Genomic DNA, 25,468 nt, shown 5'->3' on the forward strand with positions numbered 1-25,468 from the left:
GTATGTTTGCCTCGAGAGTTTGTAGATGAGGTCTCCAAGTAAGATGACTGTCGAATTGAACGCCGAGGTATTTCGTACTGTTGCGCAGAGGGATAGTGGAGCCCATGACAGTAATGCGTAGACGATCCGGATTTCTGGTGGGACAGAACTTATTTTTGTTAGGCCCGAAGAGCGTCATTTGAGTTTTGATTGGATTAATTTTCAATTTCCACCGGAGGCACCAGGCGAGGAGCGTATCAATTGCAGATTGTAACTGAAGAGAGATTCTATCAACAGATGACCCCAAGGCAAGGTACGCCGTGTCGTCAGCATATTGTAGGGCGTGGACAGGTGGTGGGGGCTGAGGCATGTCGGCAACGTATAGTATATATAAAAGAGGGGATAGCACCGAACCCTGTGGTACCCCAGCTTTTAATGTGAACTCTCGAGAGCGTGCGCTATTGATGGAAATAAAGGCACTCCTGTTCGACAAGAAATTTGCGATGAGGCGTACGCAGGTAAGAGGTAGAATGCTTCGCAATTTGTATAGTAAGCCTGCATGCCAAACTGTATCGAAGGCACGTTCGATGTCGAATGATATCAAGACTGACGGGAGGCTCTTGTTGAAATGATTTATGAGAAGTGATGAAAGTTTCAATAGTTGGTCGCTCGTAGAATAAAAGGGACGGAAGCCTGCTTGGGTGGAAGGAAGGATATGACGGTGGTGCAGATAAACATGGAGCCGTTTTACCAGTATCCGTTCAAAGGTTTTGCTGAGGACGGAGGTCAAACTGATGGGTCGGTAAGAAGCCACTTGTGTTGGATCCTTCCCCGGTTTCAAGAAAACTATGATTTTGGCTAGTTTCCACTGAGTGGGAAAGAAGCCCGTGATAAGGATGGAGGTGTAGAGCAGAGCGAGTAACGTGTGAAACAGAGGTGGCGCCTGAGAGAGCTGTCGGTAGCTGATGGCGTCCACGCCCGGTGAGGTGTTGCGTCTGTTATGTAGGACAGAGTGAATGTCGTCGGTCGTTATTGGTGCGAGAAGGCCAGAATGGTCGGTAGGCTGAGAGTTGAAAATCGGTTGGAAAAGTTGATGGTCTGGATTACCTGATTCAGCGATATGTGGGTGGGTAGGATGACTAAAGATAGCATCTGTGTGCGGAGTGAAGATTGCCTCAAAATGATTGGCGAAAGCTTGGGCTTTTTCTACGTCAGTGGATGGAGCGGCATCATCAATCAGAAGAGGATATTGTGGGCTGGTGTTTTGAAACGTGAGTCGCTGAAACAGGGTCCAGAATTTGGCTGGATGATGTTCTGTTCGGAGTTGGTTACATGAGGTACGCCAGTTTAATCGCTTTTGTGCTATGATGTAAGATTTTATCATGCGCTGAAATTGTTTGTGCAACTGTAGAAAGTGCGGATCTTTGGTTCTATTGTACTCAACCAGATATTGCCGGGAACGTGCCAAAAGAGTAAGAGCTCTAGGAGGGAGAGGGGGTCGAGAGGTGTGTGCAGGTTTGGTTGGGACTGCATATTCGGTACCTCGGTGGATGGCATCAGTAAGGGCGTCCGATAACAATGTTATGGAATCTGCAGTGGCGAGATCCGTGGGAGTGTCCTCTAGCGCCTCCGTAATGTAGGCTTTATATTTATCCCAGTCTGCCCGATGAAAATTATAACGAAGAGGTGGTGGGACGGGGGCTGCGTCCCGCCCAGGGTTAGTAACGGTAAGCAAGACAGGAAGATGGTCACTGCCAATAGTCCCCAGAACTTCAAGAGCGGAAGACGACACTAAGTTGTGAGAGAGGAGAACAACATCTGGGGTAGTCCCGCTAACTGGGCGAGTTGGTTGTGGAAGCGGCATGAAGGAAGCTTTGGTTGTGAGTAGGAAATCCTGAAAGCGCTGCTTTTGCTCGGCTGTACGAGAGGCATAATTGATGTCCGCCAAAAGTGCGTACGTTTTGAAGTGCGTATCAAGATAGGTAATGAAACGGTAAGGTAACGGTTGGGTGGATCGGACATATATAGTGGCAACTGTGATGATTTTATGTGAAAAATAGATTGTGGCAATGACGCTCTCCGGGTAAGCATCAGCGGGAGAGGGTTGAATACGTCTGTATGGCAAAGAAGATCGAATAGCCACTGCGGCACCGCCCCGGGCAACATCGTGAGCGAGATCTGAGCGCTGTAGATGAAAACGTGGAAAATAATAATGTTCGGAGGTTTTTAAGAATGTTTCATTAAGGAGTATGCTATCCACGTGATGCGCTGTGGCCGCAGTTTCTAGAAGAGTCCGATTCATGGGTAATGAACGGACATTTGCAAAGAGGATACGTATCGGTCTCCTTCCCATCAGTCTTGGATTCATGTTTCCGGATCACAGTGGAAATGAAAATATGTAGATAAACCAGAGTAGGTGGCAGCCATATGAAGATGGAAGATATCGAGGGCTGCTTTAGTGGCATGGTGAAGAATGGCTTCTCGCTGATAAGGAAAAGTGTTTTGCAAGACAAGTGTAACAAATTGCAAGATGTTTTCAACGGTCGGAGGTGGCAGGAGGGAGGTTTGGGTGCCTGTCGACACTTGAGTTGCAGGATGAAGACGAAGTGGTACGACCGTTTCTGGTTTATCTGGTAAAGGCGCAGGCTTCTTTGTGCAACGATATGAATAAGTGGGGTGTGGGCCATCGCACGTATTGCAGGTAGCAGGCTGTTGGATGTTGGGGCAGTTTTTAAGTTTATGTGACCCCTTGCAGTGAGGGCAGACTGTCGGTAAGGTGCACTTATTGGTCGGATGAGTATTGTACGAGAGACAATTTTCGCATCGCAACGGGATTGGTGGCGGCGTGCGAGAGGGTTCGACACGATGATGGCATCGAAAGATGTAGACGCCGTTGCGAAGAATGTTATCTATAAGCTGTTGATCATCGGTAAGGACACGCACCATATAAGTAGGTCCGTTGGCGTTTTTGATGCGGATAGCACGTTTCGGATGGAGTCCCTCCTCTTTCAGCTCTTCCAGGATTTCCTGTTCCGTTATTGTAGGCTCGACACCGCGAATCACCGCCGAAAGAAGAGAGGTGCGGCGTGGAGGCGGTAGTGTTTTCTGATGAGAGGATGACAATAGTTGGATTTTAGCAGTAGGGCCAAACATAGCAGGACCCACCTTGTTGATGAGATGGGTATACAGTTGGGCGTTAGTGGACTTCAGGATGATACCATTCTGGGTTTTAACAAGTTGCTTCAGATCCAGTCGGGTGCAATAGCGCATGAGGTGTTGGTAGAAAACTTTGATAGTGCTATAGGTTGGATTGAGGTTTGTAAAGAGGATATTGTAGACAGTAGTGGTGTCGGCGCCTTCGTCCATAAGATTTTCAACAGATGAGGCAGGGGTCACTTGATCGGAATTGGAGATGGATGGACGCTGCGATTGTTTCGGTGGACTCTTGAGGGCCTCCGTATAAGAAAGCTTAGGTGGTGAGCGAGAGCGATCTTTGTCTCGAGGGGGTGAGCCCTCGGAAGATTGAGAGGTGCTGAGAGGTTTGGTACGCTTTTGAGACCTAGGAGCGTCACGGCGTGCTTCACGTGGAGGTCCCATGACAGTTGACGGAAGGCCTTGATGTTTGCCTTTAGATGACGAGAAATCCGGGGTCTTAGGCATTTGGTCGTCGTTAAAGTGACGTCGGAAAGGCAGAGCCTTTCGTCAGTCGAGCGCTAACCGGAAGGAGGAAAGAGACCACTGAAGATGTAAAATAGATGTTATATATAATTCGGCGAACCGCTAACACCGAAGTGTTGCGTCACCAGCTAGTGGGCGTTAGTAGGAGCCTGACGTTTCGCTCACACAAAAGTGTAGCGCCCCGTGCAGGTAATAAGTGGACTGTGCGACCAAGTTAGTAAAAACAAGCCCTATCTATAAATGTGCGGCTCGGACCGTGAGGCCGATGTCGATTCTTGAAGAGAATCCTCCGCAAGTACCAAGATCTAACTAAGAGAACAATAATTCGCCTAGATAATTCGTACGAATATAGACCAAGAGATGTCTATAGTCGCCAGGTGAGTATGACGAGAGCATACATACATACAAAAAGCAATTTCATTCCCATCCGGAGATGGGCGGGCCACAGAAGGTTACGCCTTCTCTCTGGCCAGAGGTCTGAGTGATTGTAGAGGGAAGAAAAGAGAGATGGAAATCAGGGCAAGTACGAGTTTGGAGTAGAAGATTCGGCCTTAATGGGCTGTATGATTGTTAGTTATTCTGGCATAGCAAAAGACGACAAAATGCAGTGGACAAGTGAGCAGCCAGAAGAATGAGGTTTAAGTAGGGTATATGTGCGGATGGTCTATATATATGCGCCGAGTTGGATTATAGTCCGCCGTTTGAGCCTCTCTTTCATAGATCGCCAGCAGATGATCGACCGGTGGGTAGATGCGACGAGGAAAGGTAGGTGTCTGATCTAAAAGGTCTGCAATGATCGGATGAGCATTTGTAATGTGGTGGATGATATATCGGGTGCGGAGACGATAAAGGTGAGTAAGGAGAAACGGCATTGTCGTTTGTTTATAGACTAGGGCGGTTGGTGTTCGGGGTGGCAGTGAAAAGGCTATTCGGTTGGCTCGGCGTTCTAAGATCTGGAGGCGGTCATAGTAATATTGATTGGCAGAGAGCCAGGCGAGATGGCCGTACGTGATTGCGGGGCGAACAAATACTTTATATGTATAAAGTAGAAGGGTGGAATTTAAGCCCCATGTGGTACCCTTTAAACGGCTCAGCAAGTACAGTCGTTTACGGATGTTTTGCTCCACAAGTCGTAATTGATGTCGCCAGGTTAAGTGGCTATCAAAATGTACGCCAAGGTATTTAATACTATTGCTAAGAGGTATAGGTGAGCCCATGACTGTGATATGTAAACGGTCCGGATTCCTAGAGTGACAGTATTTATGTTTTTTAGGCCCGAAGAGCGTCATTTGCGTTTTAGCTGGATTTATCTTGAGTTTCCATTTGAGGCACCAGGCGAGCAGATTGTCTATTGCAAGTTGTAGCTGTGTTGTTATGCGATCCACGGACGATCCCAGGGCAAGATACGCCGTGTCATCAGCATATTGAAAGGCATGTATCGGTGAAGGTGGGAGAGGCATGTCAGAAACATATAGGATATATAAGAGGGGGGATAAAACGGACCCCTGTGGCACTCCAGCCTGTAAAGGAAAGGCAGTAGATTGTGCGTTATTGATCTGGATGAAAGCTCGCCTATGAGATAGAAAATTTGAAATTAGGCGCACATAGGGAGGAGGTAAAAGTTTCTGAAGTTTATAAATCAATCCTTCATGCCATACCGTATCGAATGCCCGTTCAATGTCAAAGGATATCAGGACCGCTGGAAGATGTTTATTATAGTGATTAGCGATCAGTGAAGAGAGTTTAAGTAGCTGATCGGAAGTGGCAAAAAATGGTCTGAAGCCGGCCTGCGTGACTGGAAGGAGGTTATGTTGTTCTATGAATGTATGAAGCCGTTTCACTATGATCCGCTCAAATGTCTTACTGAGTACTGTGGTTAGGCTGATTGGTCTATAGGATGTGACCTCTGTGGGATTCTTCCCCGGTTTGAGAAAAACAATGATTTTGGCTAATTTCCAGGTGGAAGGAAAAAAGCCCGTGCTGAGAATGGCAGTGTAAAGTAGTGCTAGCAATCGATGAAAGAGAGGCGGCGCGCGCGATAGCTGGCGGTAGGTGATTGAGTCCACCCCCGGTGAGGTGTTGTGCCTGTTTGAGAGAACGGAATGAATGTCTTCAGCAGTGATGGGTTGTATGAGATTAGTACGGACTGTAGGCTGAGTTGCGAAGGTCGGTTCCAAAAGAGGCTGATGTGGAGTACCTGCTGCGGTGATTCGATGGTGACTGGGATGAGCGAAAACGGGATCCATATGTGGTTGAAAGACTGTTTGAAAATGGTCTGCGAAGGTTTGTGCAATATCTGCATCAGACGTTGGAGCTACATTATTGATGAGAAGTGGATATTCCGGTCTATTGGATTGAAAAGTAAGGCGTTTGAAGAGGGCCCAGAATTTCGTTGGGTTTTGTTCGTTGCGGAGGTTGTTGCAGGCAGCGCGCCACGTAAGACGTTTTTTGGCGATGATATAAGAGTGGACCATGCGCTGTAATTGTTTATGTAAGTGGAAAAAATGGTGGTCCTTGGTGCGCCTGTATTCTGTAAGGTAACCCTGGGAGCGGACTAAAAGCGTACGAGCGTATGGAGAGAGAGGGGGCCTGGACTGATGTGTTGCTGCTTTAGGAACTGAATGATCTGTGCCCTGAATTATAGCGTCGGTGAGCGTTTCAGTGAGTTGAGTGATGGCGTCTGGAGTAGTAAGATCGGTGGATGTATCAGCGAGCTTCTCTGTTATAAAGGTGTTATACTTTTGCCAGTCTGCCCGATGGAAGTTGTATTTGGTATTCGGTATATGGGAAACGGCACCACGGCTAGGACGATTGATGGTTAGTAGGACCGGCAGATGGTCGCTCCCGATGGTCCCCAGGACGTCGACAGTGGATATTGTGACCAGATTGTGAGAAACAAGGACTACATCAGGCGTAGTGTCTGTAAGCGGTCGAGTGGCGTGCGGTATGGGCATGAAGGACGCGTGTGTTGTCAAGAGAAAGTCCTCAAAGCGTTGCTTTTGTTCTGCGGTGCGTGATGAATAATTAAGATCTGCCAGGAGTACGTATGTATTAAAATGAGTATCCAGGTAGGTAAGAAAGCGGTAGGGTAGCGGTTGAGTCGACCGGACGTAAATGGTGGCGATAGTGATAATTTTGTTGGCGAAGTAGACTGTGGCAATGACGCTCTCCGGGTACAAGGCAGGATGAACAGGCGTGACATGTCGATATGGTAGGAAAGATCGAACAGCCAGCGCAGCGCCACCCCGAGCAACGGGTTGCGGAAAATCTGAACGTAACATATGATAGTGGGGGAAATAGTAAGGATCTGTGCGTTTGAGAAATGTTTCATTTAGTAGTATGCAGTCCGCTTGGTGAGCTGTAGCCAGTGTCTCCAGTAGAACCCGATTCGTTGGTAGTGAGCGGATGTTGCAATACAGCAAGCGGATTGGTCGGCTGGCATTCAGTCCTGGATTCATGATGGCAGATCTGAATGAAAGTGGAAGTACGTTGATAAGCCAGAATAAGTAGCAGCCATGTGGAGATGAAAAATATCCATGGCGGCTTTAGTGGCGTGGGTGAGTATGGCTTCCCGCTGGTATGGGAAGGTATTCTGGAGTACCAGTGTAACAAATTGAAGGATATTCTCTACCGTCGGGGGCGGTAAGAGAGAGGTTTGGGTGCCAGTTGATATTTGAGTAGCCGGATGAAGGCGGAGAGGTACGACTGTTTCTGGCTTATCAGGGAGCGGTTGTGGCTTCTTCGGGCAGCGGTATGAATACGTTGGGTGGGGACCATCGCACGTGTTGCAGGTTGCCGGCTGTTGGAGATTCGGGCAGCTCTTCATCTTGTGGGACCCCTTACAATGTGGGCACACTGTGGGTAATGTACATTTATTAGTCGGATGAGTGTTGTATGACAGACAATTCTCACACCGCAACGGAACTGGTGGCGGAGTGCGAGACGGTTCCACTCGATGGTGGTAACGATAGATGTATACTCCGTTGCGGAGGATATTGTCGATGAGATTCTGGTCGTCAGTGAGTATGCGCACCATGTAGGTTGGCCCATTTGCGTTTTGAATCCTTATAGCCCGCTTTGGATGTAGCCCCTCCTCCTTTAGCTCCGCCAAGATGTCCTGCTCCGTGAGTGTGGGATCAACACCACGAATCACGGCCGACAGGAGAGCAGTACGTCGAGGTGGTGGTGGTGTCTTCGAGGTTGTAGGCGTTAAGAGTTGGATTTTGGCGTCTGGCCCAAACATTGCCGGTCCTACTTTATTGATTAGTTGTTGATACAGCTTATCGTTAGTTGTTTTGAGTATAATGCCGTTTTGGGTTCTGACAAGTTGTTTCAAATCTAGCCTAGTACAGTAGCGCATAAGCTGCTGGTAGAAAGATTTAATAGTGGCGTAAGCTGGGCTAAGATTTGTGAACAGAATATTGAAAATAGTCGGAGTGGCTGGATTAGTGACACCAATGTCCATAAGGTTTTCGATGGAGGTAGCTGGCGTAACTGCCGGAGAGGTGGTAGTAGACGCACCAGGGGTAGGTTTAGGTGGACTCAATAATGCTTCGGTATATGATAGCTTAGCAGGAGAACGGGATCGATCTCTATCACGAGGGGGCGAGCCCTCGGAGGATTGAGACGTGCTAGTAGCTTTCGCGCGCTTTTGTGTCCGTGGAGCATCTCGCCTTGGTTCTCGCGGGGGTCCCATTATAGTCGAAGGAAGGCCTTGATGTTTGCCTTTGGCTGATGAAAAGTCCGGGGTCTTTGGCATTGCGTCGGTTTATAGTGACGTCAGAAAGGCAAAGCCTTTCGTCGGTCAGGAGCCACCGGAAAAGATAAGACAGAAGAATGAAGATATGAAGGAGATAATGCAGATATTCAAAGAAAGTAACGCAAACACCGGAGTGTAATGCGTACCCGGCTAGGATTAGTAAGGTGCCTGACGTTTCGCTTACACAAAAGTGTAGCGCCCCGTGCAGGTAATAAGTGGACTGTACGACCGAGTTAGTAACTATCAACAAACCCTAGCTAAGAGAAAATGCGGCTCGGACCGTGAGGCCGATGTCGACTCCTTAAGGGAATCCTCCGCAAAATAGCAACTAACTAAATGAACAGCAATTATCCTAAGTAGTACAACTATTGGCCAAGAGATGGCTATAGTCGCCAGGTGAGTATGACGAGAGCATCATCATCATCAAACGCATTTCATTCCCATCCAAAGATGGGCGGGCCTTAGAAGGTGACGCCTTCTCTTGGCCAGAGTAAGAAATATATTATAGATACAAGTGAAGGTAGACGGTCAATAGAATATAAATGAAACCTGGTGAAATATTGTAAGCGGCCTATTTGTCCAGCTGGATTTTAAAAAGTATAGTGGTCGGTAGTACAGGAGACGATTAAAACATTAAAGTGAGTGCAGTTTAGTGAGGATAGATTGACGGATGGCTGTGGTATATGCGACGAGCAGGGTTGTAGTCAGCTGTGTTTGCCTCTCGTTCATATATTGCGAGTAGATGGTCCAGGGGTGGGTAAGCTCTGCGTGGTACTGCCGGGGTTTGATCCAATAAGTCGGCTATGATAGGATGGTTGCCTAGTATATGTTGTACAATATAACGTGTGCGGAGGCGGTATAGATGATCAAGAAGAAGAGGCATAGTGGTGTGGTTGTAGACCAGGGCAGTGGGTGTTCTGACTGGAAGTGAATATGCTATTCGGATAGCTCGGCGTTCAAGAACTTGGAGGCGGTCATAGTAGTGTTGAGGTGCTGAGAGCCAAGCAAGATGTCCGTAGGTGATTGCAGGACGGACGAAGACCTGGTACGTATATAATAGTAACGTAGAATTTAAGCCCCATGTAGTCCCTTTAAGGCGACTCAGCAGATATAGGCGCCGGCGTATGTTGGTCTCGATAGTTTGTAGATGAGATCTCCAAGTAAGGTGACTGTCAAATTGAACGCCGAGGTATTTCGTACTGTTGCGGAGTGGGATAGTGGAGCCCAGGACAGTAATACGTAGACGATCCGGATTTCTGGTGGGACAGAACTTATTTTTCCTAGGCCCGAAGAGCGTCATTTGAGTTTTGGTTGGGTTTATTTTCAACTTCCATCGGAGACACCAGGCAAGGAGGGTATCAATAGCAGATTGCAGCTGGATAGAGATACGATCAACCGATGAGCCCAAGGCAAGGTAGGCGGTGTCGTCAGCGTATTGCAGAGCGTGAACTGGTGGTGGTGGCAGAGGCATGTCAGCGACATAGAGTATATATAAAAGAGGGGAGAGCACCGAACCCTGGGGTACCCCGGCTCTTAATGTAAACTCTCGAGAGCGTGCGCTATGGATGGAGATAAAGGCACTCCTGTTCGACAAGAAGTTGGCTATGAGGCGGACGCAGGTGAGAGGAAGAATGCTTTTCAATTTGTATAGTAAGCCTGCATGCCAGACTGTGTCGAAGGCACGTTCTATGTCGAATGATATCAAGACCGACGGAAGGCTCTTGTTGTAATGATTGATAAGTAGAGATGAGAGTTTTAAGAGTTGGTCGCTCGTGCTGTAAAAGGGGCGGAAGCCTGCTTGAGCGGAAGGAAGGATATGACGATGGTGCAGATAAATATGGAGCCGTTTTACCAGTATGCGTTCAAAGGTTTTGCTGAGAACGGATGTTAAACTGATGGGGCGGTAAGATGCAATTTGTGTTGGATCCTTCCCAGGTTTCAAGAACACAACGATTTTGGCTAGTTTCCACTTAGTGGGAAAGAAGCCCGTGGTAAGGATTGATGTGTAGAGCAGAGCTAGTAGCATGTGAAACAGAGGTGGCGCCTGAGATAGCTGTCGGTAACTGATTGCGTCCACTCCCGGTGAGGTGTTGCGTCTGTTGTGTAGGGCAGAGTGAATGTCGTCGGTCGTTATTGGTGCGAGAAGGCTAGTATGGTCTGCAGGCTGAGAGGTGTAAAGCGGTTGGAAAAGTGGATGGTTTGGATTACCTGATTCAGCGATTTGCGGATGGGTAGGATGACTAAAGATAGGATCTGTGTGCGGAGTGAAGACTGCCTCAAAGTGATTGGCGAAAGCTTGTGCTTTGTCTGCATCTGTTGAGGGGGCCGTATCATGAACCAGAAGAGGATAATGTGGGCTATTGTTTTGAAACGTAAGACGTTTAAACAGGGTCCAAAATTTGGCCGGATTATGCTCCGTTCGTAGGTGGGTACAGGAGGTACGCCATGTTAATCGTTTGCGGGCGATGATGTAGGACTTTACCATTCTTTGAAATTGTTTGTGCAACTGTAGAAAGTGCGGATCTTTGGTTCGATTGTACTCAACCAGATATTGCCGGGAGCGTGCTAGAAGAGTTAGGGCTCTAGGAGAAAGAGGAGGTCGAGACGTGTGTGCAGGTTGGTGAGGGACCGCATATTCGGTGCCACGGTGGATAGCATCAGTAAGCGTGTCCGATAACAATGTGATGGAATCTGCAGTGGCGAGATCCGTGGGAGTGTCCTCTAGCGCCTCCGTAATGTAGGATTGATATTTATCCCAGTCTGCCCGATGAAAATTATAACGAAGAGGTGGTGGGACGGGGGCTGCCTCCCGCCCAGGGTTAGTAACGGTAAGCAAGACAGGAAGATGGTCACTGCCTATAGTCCCCAGAACTTCAAGAGCGGAAGACGACACTAAGTTGTGAGAGAGGAGAACAACATCTGGGGTAGTCCCGCTAACTGGGCGAGTTGGTTGTGGAAGCGGCATGAAGGAAGCTTTGGTTGTGAGTAGGAAATCCTGAAAGCGCTGCTTTTGCTCGGCTGTACGAGAGGCATAATTGATGTCCGCCAAAAGTGCGTACGTTTTGAAGTGCGTATCAAGATAGGTAATGAAACGGTAAGGTAACGGTTGGGTGGATCGGACATATATAGTGGCAACTGTGATGATTTTATGTGAAAAATAGATTGTGGCAATGACGCTCTCCGGGTAAGCATCAGCGGGAGTGGGTTGAATACGTCTGTATGGCAAAGAAGATCGAATAGCCACTGCGGCACCGCCCCGGGCAACATCGTGAGCGAGATCTGAGCGCTGTAGATGAAAATGTGGAAAGTAATAATGTTCGGAGGTTTTTAAGAATGTTTCATTAAGGAGTATGCTATCCACGTGATGCGCTGTGGCCGCAGTTTCTAGAAGAGTCCGATTCATGGGTAATGAACGGACATTTGCAAAGAGGATACGTATCGGTCTCCTTCCCATCAGTCTTGAATTCATGTTTCCTGATCACAGTGGAAATGAAAATATGTAGATAAACCAGAGTAGGTGGCAGCCATATGAAGATGGAAGATATCGAGAGCTGCTTTAGTGGCATGGTGAAGAATCGCTTCTCGCTGATAAGGAAAAGTGTTTTGCAAGACAAGTGTAACAAATTGCAAGATGTTTTCAACGGTCGGAGGTGGCAGGAGGGAGGTTTGGGTGCCTGTGGACACTTGAGTGGCAGGATGAAGACGAAGTGGTACGACCGTTTCTGGTTTATCTGGTAAAGGCGCAGGCTTCTTGGTGCAACGATATGAATAAGTGGGGTGTGGGCCATCGCACGTATTGCAGGTAGCAGGCTGTTGGATGTTGGGGCAGTTTTTAAGTTTATGTGACCCCTTGCAGTGAGGGCAGACTGTCGGTAAGGTGCACTTATTGGTCGGATGAGTATTGTACGAGAGACAATTTTCGCATCGCAACGGGATTGGTGGCGGCGTGCGAGAGGGTTCGACACGATGATGGCATCGAAAGATGTAGACGCCGTTGCGAAGAATGTTATCTATAAGCTGTTGATCATCGGTAAGGACACGCACCATATAAGTAGGTCCGTTGGCGTTTTTGATGCGGATAGCACGTTTCGGATGGAGTCCCTCCTCTTTCAGCTCTTCCAGGATTTCCTGTTCCGTTATTGTAGGCTCGACACCGCGAATCACCGCCGAAAGAAGAGAGGTGCGGCGTGGAGGCGGTAGTGTTTTCTGATGAGAGGATGACAATAGTTGGATTTTAGCAGTAGGGCCAAACATAGCAGGACCAACCTTGTTGATGAGATGGGTATACAGTTGGGCGTTAGTGGACTTCAGGATGATACCATTCTGGGTTTTAACAAGTTGCTTCAGATCCAGTCGGGTGCAATAGCGCATGAGGTGTTGGTAGAAGGCTTTGATAGTGCTATAGGTTGGATTGAGGTTTGTAAAGAGGATATTGTAGACAGTAGTGGTGTCGGCGCCTTCGTCCATAAGATTTTCAACAGATGAGGCAGGGGTCACTTGATCGGAATTTGAGATGGATGGACGCTGCGATTGTTTCGGTGGACTCTTGAGGGCCTCCGTATAAGAAAGCTTAGGTGGTGAGCGAGAGCGATCTTTGTCTCGAGGGGGTGAGCCCTCGGAAGATTGAGAGGTGCTGAGAGGTTTGGTACGCTTTTGAGACCTAGGAGCGTCACGGCGTGCTTCACGTGGAGGTCCCATGACAGTTGACGGAAGGCCTTGATGTTTGCCTTTAGATGACGAGAAATCCGGGGTCTTAGGCATTTGGTCGTCGTTAAAGTGACGTCGGAAAGGCAGAGCCTTTCGTCAGTCGAGCGCTAACCGGAAAGAGGAAAGAGACCACTGAAGATGTAAAATAGATGGTATATATAATTCGGCGAACCGCTAACACCGAAGTGTTGCGTCACCAGCTAGTGGGCGTTAGTAGGAGCCTGACGTTTCGCTCACACAAAAGTGTAGCGCCCCGTGCAGGTAATAAGTGGACTGTGCGACCAAGTTAGTAAAAACAAGCCCTATCTATAAATGTGCGGCTCGGACCGTGAGGCCGATGTCGACTCCTTAAGGGAATCCTCCGCAAAATAGCAACTAACTAAATGAACAGCAATTATCCTAGTTAATTAGTACAACTATTGGCCAAGAGATGGCTATAGTCGCCAGGTGAGTATGACGAGAGCACGCGGTTTTCCGCTTTATATTATAAATATTCCAGCAGCTGTGGTGAGAGTTAGTGGTGTCAGACACCTTTCATTCAATCCAAAATAGATATGGCCCAAATAAATGTAAATCTTAGACGCTGCTATTTGGTTCCAATAAATGCTTTCATTTTCATGCTTGTCTAATTTGCGGTTCTATCTCGATTTGAAATTGCACTACTAGCATGTATTTAACAAGTCCCTATACATACATAGCTGCTACGCAACCCATCCGCCATGTTGGTGCCATTCACAACATCCAGTATATATTGCATGAAAATCGGAAAATTACATTTATTAAAGCTATCTCAATGTTTCATCAGCTTTTCATGGATTATTTACCAATCATTCCATTGTTAAATGTTATTGTTTTCGTATTGTAAACAGCCAGAAAATTGTTGCATAGCAATAGTGCGCTCACAGATAGAACAGTTTCGGTTTGCGTTACACAGTTGGAAATAGGCATCAAATATCTTCAAGAAAGCACAACCAACTACATATACGTACATTTCGAAACATAAATAGCTGTAAACTATACCATAATCATTTTATTCCTCTCAGTTGTGCCCATGTTCAAGGCGTAAAACAAGAAGAAATGCCAACAGATGGCAGTAGATTGCTCACCGATGGTAGTAACCGAGTGCAGGCAGGTAATTTCTCGTCATAATATAAAAATGCTTCTATTTTCTGTGTTTTCTATTTCCTAGTGACTTTTCTGCCTACATTAAAAAGAGTACTAGTGCAGAAAACACATCTATGTTTGTGGTAAAATTGTAACCTCTCACTGTCGATTCGGTGAGGCAGTTTGATTGGGCAAATGACTTGGATTTCATGAGCATACTTACCTGGCGTAGGGGCTACCGTGATCAGCAAGGCGGTTCCCCCGGGGTGAGATCCTTCCATTGCACTTCGGTTGGGTTGACCCCCGCGAATACCCCAAACGTGGGTATCTCGGGCGCGTAATTTTTGTTAGTCGGGACTGCGTTCGCGCTGTCCCGGAATAAAACAATTCAAACGTAGACACTAGTTGGCAAGCTCAGTGGTAGAGTGCCCACTACTATGGTTTCGGTTTGTAGTTGTGGGTGTTACTCAGACTTTCATAATCATCCGTCTTGTGTAGCCTTTAAACTGTGCCGTGCGTGTAAAACTGAAACATTTACCACTCTGACTTGTTACAGATAAATATCCTGATTCATACGAAAACTACAGAACGTGATATATCCAAGCAGTCCATCTATCCAAGTACTAACACTGCTTCACTTTGGTGATCGAACGAGGACTACTATTCTCAACGTAGCATGGCCCTTCGCTACATGTTACTTCATTTTCTTCCAAATGTGGCAGGCTCAGTGCTAAAGCGCTTACTTCGATACCCACACAAGTAAATTTGTGGTCAACAATATCGTGTCCGTGGGATTTCACACACATTCTCATTCCACCAAATTTTTCATCATCATCATTCACTTGACTTACCCCTTACTTTTAGCCTGAAGTTCAAGAAAGAAAGAAAAAAAAAAGTGGGACGTTAAACTGGATGATTTCATTTTCTTCCTATTCTCTCTGCAATAGAATCAAGATTCATTCCATCGTATCACCAGTATTCATTAAAAAATAAAATAAGAAATTAAAGAAACAAATACATTAAAAAAAGTGATAAAAGTAGTTTAAAAGAGAGAAACTAATAGGATTTTAAACAAAATAGAACATTATTTATTGGCATAGAAATACATAAATGGAAAGCTATATAAATCGAGAAATTAGAAATTCGATAAATTAATAAAATAAATATTTATAACTTTCATACACAACAAATTGAACATGAGAAAATGACAAACACAAGATGGATATAGACTGAATATTGTAAAATAGAAAATGAAGAAAACAGTTTCTATTCTTTAATCAAAAAAAAAAAAACACTCTTTAATTATAAATATTGACTGATGTGACTTCCTTCAAGAACCACCACTAAAACATGTTCGATTTCGACGTGTTAAATATTTCAAAAACTATCGTCATTGTGAGCAAGAATTTCCACATGAGTCAAGTGTGCGGGAAAATTGTCCCAAGAATTTTTTTTTTTTTTTTTTGAACTCTCGCTAAGTGAAAATTTGTCAAAACGTTTTGGGATTGTGTAAAAATGATGCTTTGGGTAATATTATCATGGCTGATGAGACATGGATATTCCAATACGACACTAAAACAAAGAGGCAATTGGCACACGTCGACGTCGCAAAACACCATGCTCATTGTATTTTCTGACATTAGGCGGATCGTTCACCATGAGTTTGTGTCTCAGGAAACAAGTCTAAATTTCACGTACAAGTCCTCAACAGACTGAGAGAGAGCAAGGATTCAGTGCGTGGTGATATCAGCGGTGATTGGATACTGTATCATGACAACGCGCCAGCCCACACTGTCCTGGGCGTGACCAATTACCTGGTCAAATCTAACGTGGCAATTCTGCCATCCTACAGTCCGGACTTGGCTCCCTCAGGCTTCTTTTTGTTTCCCCGTTTGAAATTCTGCCTGAAAGGACATCGTTACAGAACAATTGACGTGGTGAAAGCAGCTTTTGAAATGGCTTTAAACGCATTGCCAGCACAGACCTTCCAGGATGCCTTTGCAGATTGGAAATCACGCTGCCAAAGATGGATCGACGCAAGAGGACAATAGTTTGAATAATGCTAAATAAATGGTGACATTACTTTCCGGACAGACCTTGACCATGTTGCAGAAAGAATGTCACTTGAATGACAGAAATGAGGCTTCATGTAGGTAACAAGTAGAACTCGAACCCATGACCCACCAAGATGAGAGAGAAGAACTATGGTTCAATTTGATTTAGGTGTGCCGATCCCAACTATACTGCAATGCTGGGCCGACACGTGGTGAGGGTGTGGCAAGCCACAACCACCTCACCTCAGTCCAAAAATCAGTTTAATATTCTGGACCCACAATGTGGGTCGTATCAGATATTAAGCTGATAAGAACAGATACTACACTTTGATCTTAGCCAAAAGGCCGAGAAGCGATGACGAGAGCACGCGGTTTTCCGGTTTATATTATCAATGTTTCAACAGCTGGGGTGAGAGTTAGTGGTGTTAGACACCTTTCATTCAATCCAAAATAGATATGGCCCAAATAAATGTAAATCTTAGACGCTGCTATTTGGTTCCAATAAGTGCTTTCATTTTCATGCTTGTCTAATTTGCGGTTCTATCTCGATTTGAAATTGCACTACTAGCATGTATTTAACAAGTCCCTATACATACATAGCTGCTACGCAACCCATCCGCCATGTTGGTGCCATTCACAACATCCAGTATATATTGCATGAAAATCGGAAAATTACATTTATTAAAGCTATCTCAATGTTTCATCAGCTTTTCATGGATTATTTACCAATCATTCCATTGTTAAATGTTATTGTTTTCGTATTGTAAACAGCCAGAAAATTGTTGCATAGCAATAGTGCGCTCACAGATAGAACAGTTTCGGTTTGCGTTACACAGTTGGAAATAGGCATCAAATATCTTCAAGAAAGCACAACCAACTACATATACGTACATTTCGAAACATAAATAGCTGTAAACTATACCATAATCATTTTATTCCTCTCAGTTGTGCCCATGTTCAAGACGTAAAACAAGAAGAAATGCCAACAGATGGCAGTAGATTGCTCACCGATGGTAGTAACCGAGTGCAGGCAGGTAATTTCTCGTCATAATATAAAAATGCTTCTATTTTCTGTGTTTTCTATTTCCTAGTGACTTTTCTGCCTACATTAAAAAGAGTACTAGTGCAGAAAACACATCTATGTTTGTGGTAAAATTGTAACCTCTCACTGTCGATTCGGTGAGGCAGTTTGATTGGGCAAATGACTTGGATTTCATGAGCATACTTACCTGGCGTAGGGGCTACCGTGATCAGCAAGGCGGTTCCCCCGGGGTGAGATCCTTCCATTGCACTTCGGTTGGGTTGACCCCCGCGAATACCCCAAACGTGGGTATCTCGGGCGCGTAATTTTTGTTAGTCGGGACTGCGTTCGCGCTGTCCCGGAATAAAACAATTCAAACGTAGACACTAGTTGGCAAGCTCAGTGGTAGAGTGCCCACTACTATGGTTTCGGTTTGTAGTTGTGGGTGTTACTCAGACTTTCATAATCATCCGTCTTGTGTAGCCTTTAAACTGTGCCGTGCGTGTAAAACTGAAACATTTACCACTCTGACTTGTTACAGATAAATATCCTGATTCATACGAAAACTACAGAACGTGATATATCCAAGCAGTCCATCTATCCAAGTACTAACACTGCTTCACTTTGGTGATCGAACGAGGACTACTATTCTCAACGTAGCATGGCCCTTCGCTACATGTTACTTCATTTTCTTCCAAATGTGGCAGGCTCAGTGCTAAAGCGCTTACTTCGATACCCACACAAGTAAATTTGTGGTCAACAATATCGTGTCCGTGGGATTTCACACACATTCTCATTCCACCAAATTTTTCATCATCATCATTCACTTGACTTACCCCTTACTTTTAGCCTGAAGTTCAAGAAAGAAAGAAAAAAAAAAGTGGGACGTTAAACTGGATGATTTCATTTTCTTCCTATTCTCTCTGCAATAGAATCAAGATTCATTCCATCGTATCACCAGTATTCATTAAAAAATAAAATAAGAAATTAAAGAAACAAATACATTAAAAAAAGTGATAAAAGTAGTTTAAAAGAGAGAAACTAATAGGATTTTAAACAAAATAGAACATTATTTATTGGCATAGAAATACATAAATGGAAAGCTATATAAATCGAGAAATTAGAAATTCGATAAATTAATAAAATAAATATTTATAACTTTCATACACAACAAATTGAACATGAGAAAATGACAAACACAAGATGGATATAGACTGAATATTGTAAAATAGAAAATGAAGAAAACAGTTTCTATTCTTTAATCAAAAAAAAAAAAACACTCTTTAATTATAAATATTGACTGATGTGACTTCCTTCAAGAACCACCACTAAAACATGTTCGATTTCGACGTGTTAAATATTTCAAAAACTATCGTCATTGTGAGCAAGAATTTCCACATGAGTCAAGTGTGCGGGAAAATTGTCCCAAGAATTTTTTTTTTTTTTTTTTGAACTCTCGCTAAGTGAAAATTTGTCAAAACGTTTTGGGATTGTGTAAAAATGATGCTTTGGGTAATATTATCATGGCTGATGAGACATGGATATTCCAATACGACACTAAAACAAAGAGGCAATTGGCACACGTCGACGTCGCAAAACACCATGCTCATTGTATTTTCTGACATTAGGCGGATCGTTCACCATGAGTTTGTGTCTCAGGAAACAAGTCTAAATTTCACGTACAAGTCCTCAACAGACTGAGAGAGAGCAAGGATTCAGTGCGTGGTGATATCAGCGGTGATTGGATACTGTATCATGACAACGCGCCAGCCCACACTGTCCTGGGCGTGACCAATTACCTGGTCAAATCTAACGTGGCAATTCTGCCATCCTACAGTCCGGACTTGGCTCCCTCAGGCTTCTTTTTGTTTCCCCGTTTGAAATTCTGCCTGAAAGGACATCGTTACAGAACAATTGACGTGGTGAAAGCAGCTTTTGAAATGGCTTTAAACGCATTGCCAGCACAGACCTTCCAGGATGCCTTTGCAGATTGGAAATCACGCTGCCAAAGATGGATCGACGCAAGAGGACAATAGTTTGAATAATGCTAAATAAATGGTGACATTACTTTCCGGACAGACCTTGACCATGTTGCAGAAAGAATGTCACTTGAATGACAGAAATGAGGCTTCATGTAGGTAACAAGTAGAACTCGAACCCATGACCCACCAAGATGAGAGAGAAGAACTATGGTTCAATTTGATTTAGGTGTGCCGATCCCAACTATACTGCAATGCTGGGCCGACACGTGGTGAGGGTGTGGCAAGCCACAACCACCTCACCTCAGTCCAAAAATCAGTTTAATATTCTGGACCCACAATGTGGGTCGTATCAGATATTAAGCTGATAAGAACAGATACTACACTTTGATCTTAGCCAAAAGGCCGAGAAGCGATGACGAGAGCACGCGGTTTTCCGGTTTATATTATCAATGTTTCAACAGCTGGGGTGAGAGTTAGTGGTGTTAGACACCTTTCATTCAATCCAAAATAGATATGGCCCAAATAAATGTAAATCTTAGACGCTGCTATTTGGTTCCAATAAGTGCTTTCATTTTCATGCTTGTCTAATTTGCGGTTCTATCTCGATTTGAAATTGCACTACTAGCATGTATTTAACAAGTCCCTATACATACATAGCTGCTACGCAACCCATCCGCCATGTTGGTGCCATTCACAACATCCAGTATATATTGCATGAAAATCGGAAAATTACATTTATTAAAGCTATCTCAATGTTTCATCAGCTTTTCATGGATTATTTACCAATCATTCCATTGTTAAATGTTATTGTTTTCGTATTGTAAACAGCCAGAAAATTGTTGCATAGCAATAGTGCGCTCACAGATAGAACAGTTTCGGTTTGCGTTACACAGTTGGAAATAGGCATCAAATATCTTCAAGAAAGCACAACCAACTACATATACGTACATTTCGAAACATAAATAGCTGTAAACTATACCATAATCATTTTATTCCTCTCAGTTGTGCCCATGTTCAAGACGTAAAACAAGAAGAAATGCCAACAGATGGCAGTAGATTGCTCACCGATGGTAGTAACCGAGTGCAGGCAGGTAATTTCTCGTCATAATATAAAAATGCTTCTATTTTCTGTGTTTTCTATTTCCTAGTGACTTTTCTGCCTACATTAAAAAGAGTACTAGTGCAGAAAACACATCTATGTTTGTGGTAAAATTGTAACCTCTCACTGTCGATTCGGTGAGGCAGTTTGATTGGGCAAATGACTTGGATTTCATGAGCATACTTACCTGGCGTAGGGGCTACCGTGATCAGCAAGGCGGTTCCCCCGGGGTGAGATCCTTCCATTGCACTTCGGTTGGGTTGACCCCCGCGAATACCCCAAACGTGGGTATCTCGGGCGCGTAATTTTTGTTAGTCGGGACTGCGTTCGCGCTGTCCCGGAATAAAACAATTCAAACGTAGACACTAGTTGGCAAGCTCAGTGGTAGAGTGCCCACTACTATGGTTTCGGTTTGTAGTTGTGGGTGTTACTCAGACTTTCATAATCATCCGTCTTGTGTAGCCTTTAAACTGTGCCGTGCGTGTAAAACTGAAACATTTACCACTCTGACTTGTTACAGATAAATATCCTGATTCATACGAAAACTACAGAACGTGATATATCCAAGCAGTCCATCTATCCAAGTACTAACACTGCTTCACTTTGGTGATCGAACGAGGACTACTATTCTCAACGTAGCATGGCCCTTCGCTACATGTTACTTCATTTTCTTCCAAATGTGGCAGGCTCAGTGCTAAAGCGCTTACTTCGATACCCACACAAGTAAATTTGTGGTCAACAATATCGTGTCCGTGGGATTTCACACACATTCTCATTCCACCAAATTTTTCATCATCATCATTCACTTGACTTACCCCTTACTTTTAGCCTGAAGTTCAAGAAAGAAAGAAAAAAAAAAGTGGGACGTTAAACTGGATGATTTCATTTTCTTCCTATTCTCTCTGCAATAGAATCAAGATTCATTCCATCGTATCACCAGTATTCATTAAAAAATAAAATAAGAAATTAAAGAAACAAATACATTAAAAAAAGTGATAAAAGTAGTTTAAAAGAGAGAAACTAATAGGATTTTAAACAAAATAGAACATTATTTATTGGCATAGAAATACATAAATGGAAAGCTATATAAATCGAGAAATTAGAAATTCGATAAATTAATAAAATAAATATTTATAACTTTCATACACAACAAATTGAACATGAGAAAATGACAAACACAAGATGGATATAGACTGAATATTGTAAAATAGAAAATGAAGAAAACAGTTTCTATTCTTTAATCAAAAAAAAAAAAACACTCTTTAATTATAAATATTGACTGATGTGACTTCCTTCAAGAACCACCACTAAAACATGTTCGATTTCGACGTGTTAAATATTTCAAAAACTATCGTCATTGTGAGCAAGAATTTCCACATGAGTCAAGTGTGCGGGAAAATTGTCCCAAGAATTTTTTTTTTTTTTTTTTGAACTCTCGCTAAGTGAAAATTTGTCAAAACGTTTTGGGATTGTGTAAAAATGATGCTTTGGGTAATATTATCATGGCTGATGAGACATGGATATTCCAATACGACACTAAAACAAAGAGGCAATTGGCACACGTCGACGTCGCAAAACACCATGCTCATTGTATTTTCTGACATTAGGCGGATCGTTCACCATGAGTTTGTGTCTCAGGAAACAAGTCTAAATTTCACGTACAAGTCCTCAACAGACTGAGAGAGAGCAAGGATTCAGTGCGTGGTGATATCAGCGGTGATTGGATACTGTATCATGACAACGCGCCAGCCCACACTGTCCTGGGCGTGACCAATTACCTGGTCAAATCTAACGTGGCAATTCTGCCATCCTACAGTCCGGACTTGGCTCCCTCAGGCTTCTTTTTGTTTCCCCGTTTGAAATTCTGCCTGAAAGGACATCGTTACAGAACAATTGACGTGGTGAAAGCAGCTTTTGAAATGGCTTTAAACGCATTGCCAGCACAGACCTTCCAGGATGCCTTTGCAGATTGGAAATCACGCTGCCAAAGATGGATCGACGCAAGAGGACAATAGTTTGAATAATGCTAAATAAATGGTGACATTACTTTCCGGACAGACCTTGACCATGTTGCAGAAAGAATGTCACTTGAATGACAGAAATGAGGCTTCATGTAGGTAACAAGTAGAACTCGAACCCATGACCCACCAAGATGAGAGAGAAGAACTATGGTTCAATTTGATTTAGGTGTGCCGATCCCAACTATACTGCAATGCTGGGCCGACACGTGGTGAGGGTGTGGCAAGCCACAACCACCTCACCTCAGTCCAAAAATCAGTTTAATATTCTGGACCCACAATGTGGGTCGTATCAGATATTAAGCTGATAAGAACAGATACTACACTTTGATCTTAGCCAAAAGGCCGAGAAGCGATGACGAGAGCACGCGGTTTTCCGGTTTATATTATCAATGTTTCAACAGCTGGGGTGAGAGTTAGTGGTGTTAGACACCTTTCATTCAATCCAAAATAGATATGGCCCAAATAAATGTAAATCTTAGACGCTGCTATTTGGTTCCAATAAGTGCTTTCATTTTCATGCTTGTCTAATTTGCGGTTCTATCTCGATTTGAAATTGCACTACTAGCATGTATTTAACAAGTCCCTATACATACATAGCTGCTACGCAACCCATCCGCCATGTTGGTGCCATTCACAACATCCAGTATATATTGCATGAAAATCGGAAAATTACATTTATTAAAGCTATCTCAATGTTTCATCAGCTTTTCATGGATTATTTACCAATCATTCCATTGTTAAATGTTATTGTTTTCGTATTGTAAACAGCCAGAAAATTGTTGCATAGCAATAGTGCGCTCACAGATAGAACAGTTTCGGTTTGCGTTACACAGTTGGAAATAGGCATCAAATATCTTCAAGAAAGCACAACCAACTACATATACGTACATTTCGAAACATAAATAGCTGTAAACTATACCATAATCATTTTATTCCTCTCAGTTGTGCCCATGTTCAAGACGTAAAACAAGAAGAAATGCCAACAGATGGCAGTAGATTGCTCACCGATGGTAGTAACCGAGTGCAGGCAGGTAATTTCTCGTCATAATATAAAAATGCTTCTATTTTCTGTGTTTTCTATTTCCTAGTGACTTTTCTGCCTACATTAAAAAGAGTACTAGTGCAGAAAACACATCTATGTTTGTGGTAAAATTGTAACCTCTCACTGTCGATTCGGTGAGGCAGTTTGATTGGGCAAATGACTTGGATTTCATGAGCATACTTACCTGGCGTAGGGGCTACCGTGATCAGCAAGGCGGTTCCCCCGGGGTGAGATCCTTCCATTGCACTTCGGTTGGGTTGACCCCCGCGAATACCCCAAACGTGGGTATCTCGGGCGCGTAATTTTTGTTAGTCGGGACTGCGTTCGCGCTGTCCCGGAATAAAACAATTCAAACGTAGACACTAGTTGGCAAGCTCAGTGGTAGAGTGCCCACTACTATGGTTTCGGTTTGTAGTTGTGGGTGTTACTCAGACTTTCATAATCATCCGTCTTGTGTAGCCTTTAAACTGTGCCGTGCGTGTAAAACTGAAACATTTACCACTCTGACTTGTTACAGATAAATATCCTGATTCATACGAAAACTACAGAACGTGATATATCCAAGCAGTCCATCTATCCAAGTACTAACACTGCTTCACTTTGGTGATCGAACGAGGACTACTATTCTCAACGTAGCATGGCCCTTCGCTACATGTTACTTCATTTTCTTCCAAATGTGGCAGGCTCAGTGCTAAAGCGCTTACTTCGATACCCACACAAGTAAATTTGTGGTCAACAATATCGTGTCCGTGGGATTTCACACACATTCTCATTCCACCAAATTTTTCATCATCATCATTCACTTGACTTACCCCTTACTTTTAGCCTGAAGTTCAAGAAAGAAAGAAAAAAAAAAGTGGGACGTTAAACTGGATGATTTCATTTTCTTCCTATTCTCTCTGCAATAGAATCAAGATTCATTCCATCGTATCACCAGTATTCATTAAAAAATAAAATAAGAAATTAAAGAAACAAATACATTAAAAAAAGTGATAAAAGTAGTTTAAAAGAGAGAAACTAATAGGATTTTAAACAAAATAGAACATTATTTATTGGCATAGAAATACATAAATGGAAAGCTATATAAATCGAGAAATTAGAAATTCGATAAATTAATAAAATAAATATTTATAACTTTCATACACAACAAATTGAACATGAGAAAATGACAAACACAAGATGGATATAGACTGAATATTGTAAAATAGAAAATGAAGAAAACAGTTTCTATTCTTTAATCAAAAAAAAAAAAACACTCTTTAATTATAAATATTGACTGATGTGACTTCCTTCAAGAACCACCACTAAAACATGTTCGATTTCGACGTGTTAAATATTTCAAAAACTATCGTCATTGTGAGCAAGAATTTCCACATGAGTCAAGTGTGCGGGAAAATTGTCCCAAGAATTTTTTTTTTTTTTTTTTGAACTCTCGCTAAGTGAAAATTTGTCAAAACGTTTTGGGATTGTGTAAAAATGATGCTTTGGGTAATATTATCATGGCTGATGAGACATGGATATTCCAATACGACACTAAAACAAAGAGGCAATTGGCACACGTCGACGTCGCAAAACACCATGCTCATTGTATTTTCTGACATTAGGCGGATCGTTCACCATGAGTTTGTGTCTCAGGAAACAAGTCTAAATTTCACGTACAAGTCCTCAACAGACTGAGAGAGAGCAAGGATTCAGTGCGTGGTGATATCAGCGGTGATTGGATACTGTATCATGACAACGCGCCAGCCCACACTGTCCTGGGCGTGACCAATTACCTGGTCAAATCTAACGTGGCAATTCTGCCATCCTACAGTCCGGACTTGGCTCCCTCAGGCTTCTTTTTGTTTCCCCGTTTGAAATTCTGCCTGAAAGGACATCGTTACAGAACAATTGACGTGGTGAAAGCAGCTTTTGAAATGGCTTTAAACGCATTGCCAGCACAGACCTTCCAGGATGCCTTTGCAGATTGGAAATCACGCTGCCAAAGATGGATCGACGCAAGAGGACAATAGTTTGAATAAT

General features: G+C 43.7%; 7 non-coding genes across 7 annotated transcripts; 4 read left to right on the top strand and 3 right to left on the bottom strand.

Moving 5' to 3' along the window:
- Positions 1–14,442: 14,442 nt before the first annotated feature.
- Positions 14,443–14,604, top strand: LOC145691192 (U1 spliceosomal RNA). The gene has a single exon (XR_014132395.1). It is a non-coding gene; the product is annotated as a U1 spliceosomal RNA (small nuclear RNA).
- A 1,841-nt stretch (positions 14,605–16,445) lies between these two features.
- On the bottom strand, positions 16,446–16,638 carry LOC145691173 (U2 spliceosomal RNA). The gene has a single exon (XR_014132383.1). It is a non-coding gene; the product is annotated as a U2 spliceosomal RNA (small nuclear RNA).
- Positions 16,639–17,502: 864 nt separating this feature from the next.
- LOC145691138 (U1 spliceosomal RNA) lies at positions 17,503–17,664 on the top strand. The gene has a single exon (XR_014132350.1). It is a non-coding gene; the product is annotated as a U1 spliceosomal RNA (small nuclear RNA).
- Positions 17,665–19,505: 1,841 nt separating this feature from the next.
- Positions 19,506–19,698, bottom strand: LOC145691175 (U2 spliceosomal RNA). Its single transcript, XR_014132384.1, has one exon. It is a non-coding gene; the product is annotated as a U2 spliceosomal RNA (small nuclear RNA).
- Positions 19,699–20,562: 864 nt separating this feature from the next.
- On the top strand, positions 20,563–20,724 carry LOC145691150 (U1 spliceosomal RNA). The gene has a single exon (XR_014132360.1). It is a non-coding gene; the product is annotated as a U1 spliceosomal RNA (small nuclear RNA).
- Positions 20,725–22,565: 1,841 nt separating this feature from the next.
- On the bottom strand, positions 22,566–22,758 carry LOC145691176 (U2 spliceosomal RNA). The gene has a single exon (XR_014132385.1). It is a non-coding gene; the product is annotated as a U2 spliceosomal RNA (small nuclear RNA).
- Positions 22,759–23,622: 864 nt separating this feature from the next.
- LOC145691151 (U1 spliceosomal RNA) lies at positions 23,623–23,784 on the top strand. The gene has a single exon (XR_014132361.1). It is a non-coding gene; the product is annotated as a U1 spliceosomal RNA (small nuclear RNA).
- The last annotated feature ends 1,684 nt before the right edge of the window (positions 23,785–25,468 follow it).

Source organism: Thermobia domestica, chromosome 7, assembly GCF_964235325.1.
Source record: "Thermobia domestica chromosome 7, izTheDome1.hap1.1, whole genome shotgun sequence".
Classification (NCBI taxonomy): Eukaryota; Metazoa; Arthropoda; class Insecta; order Zygentoma; family Lepismatidae; genus Thermobia; species Thermobia domestica.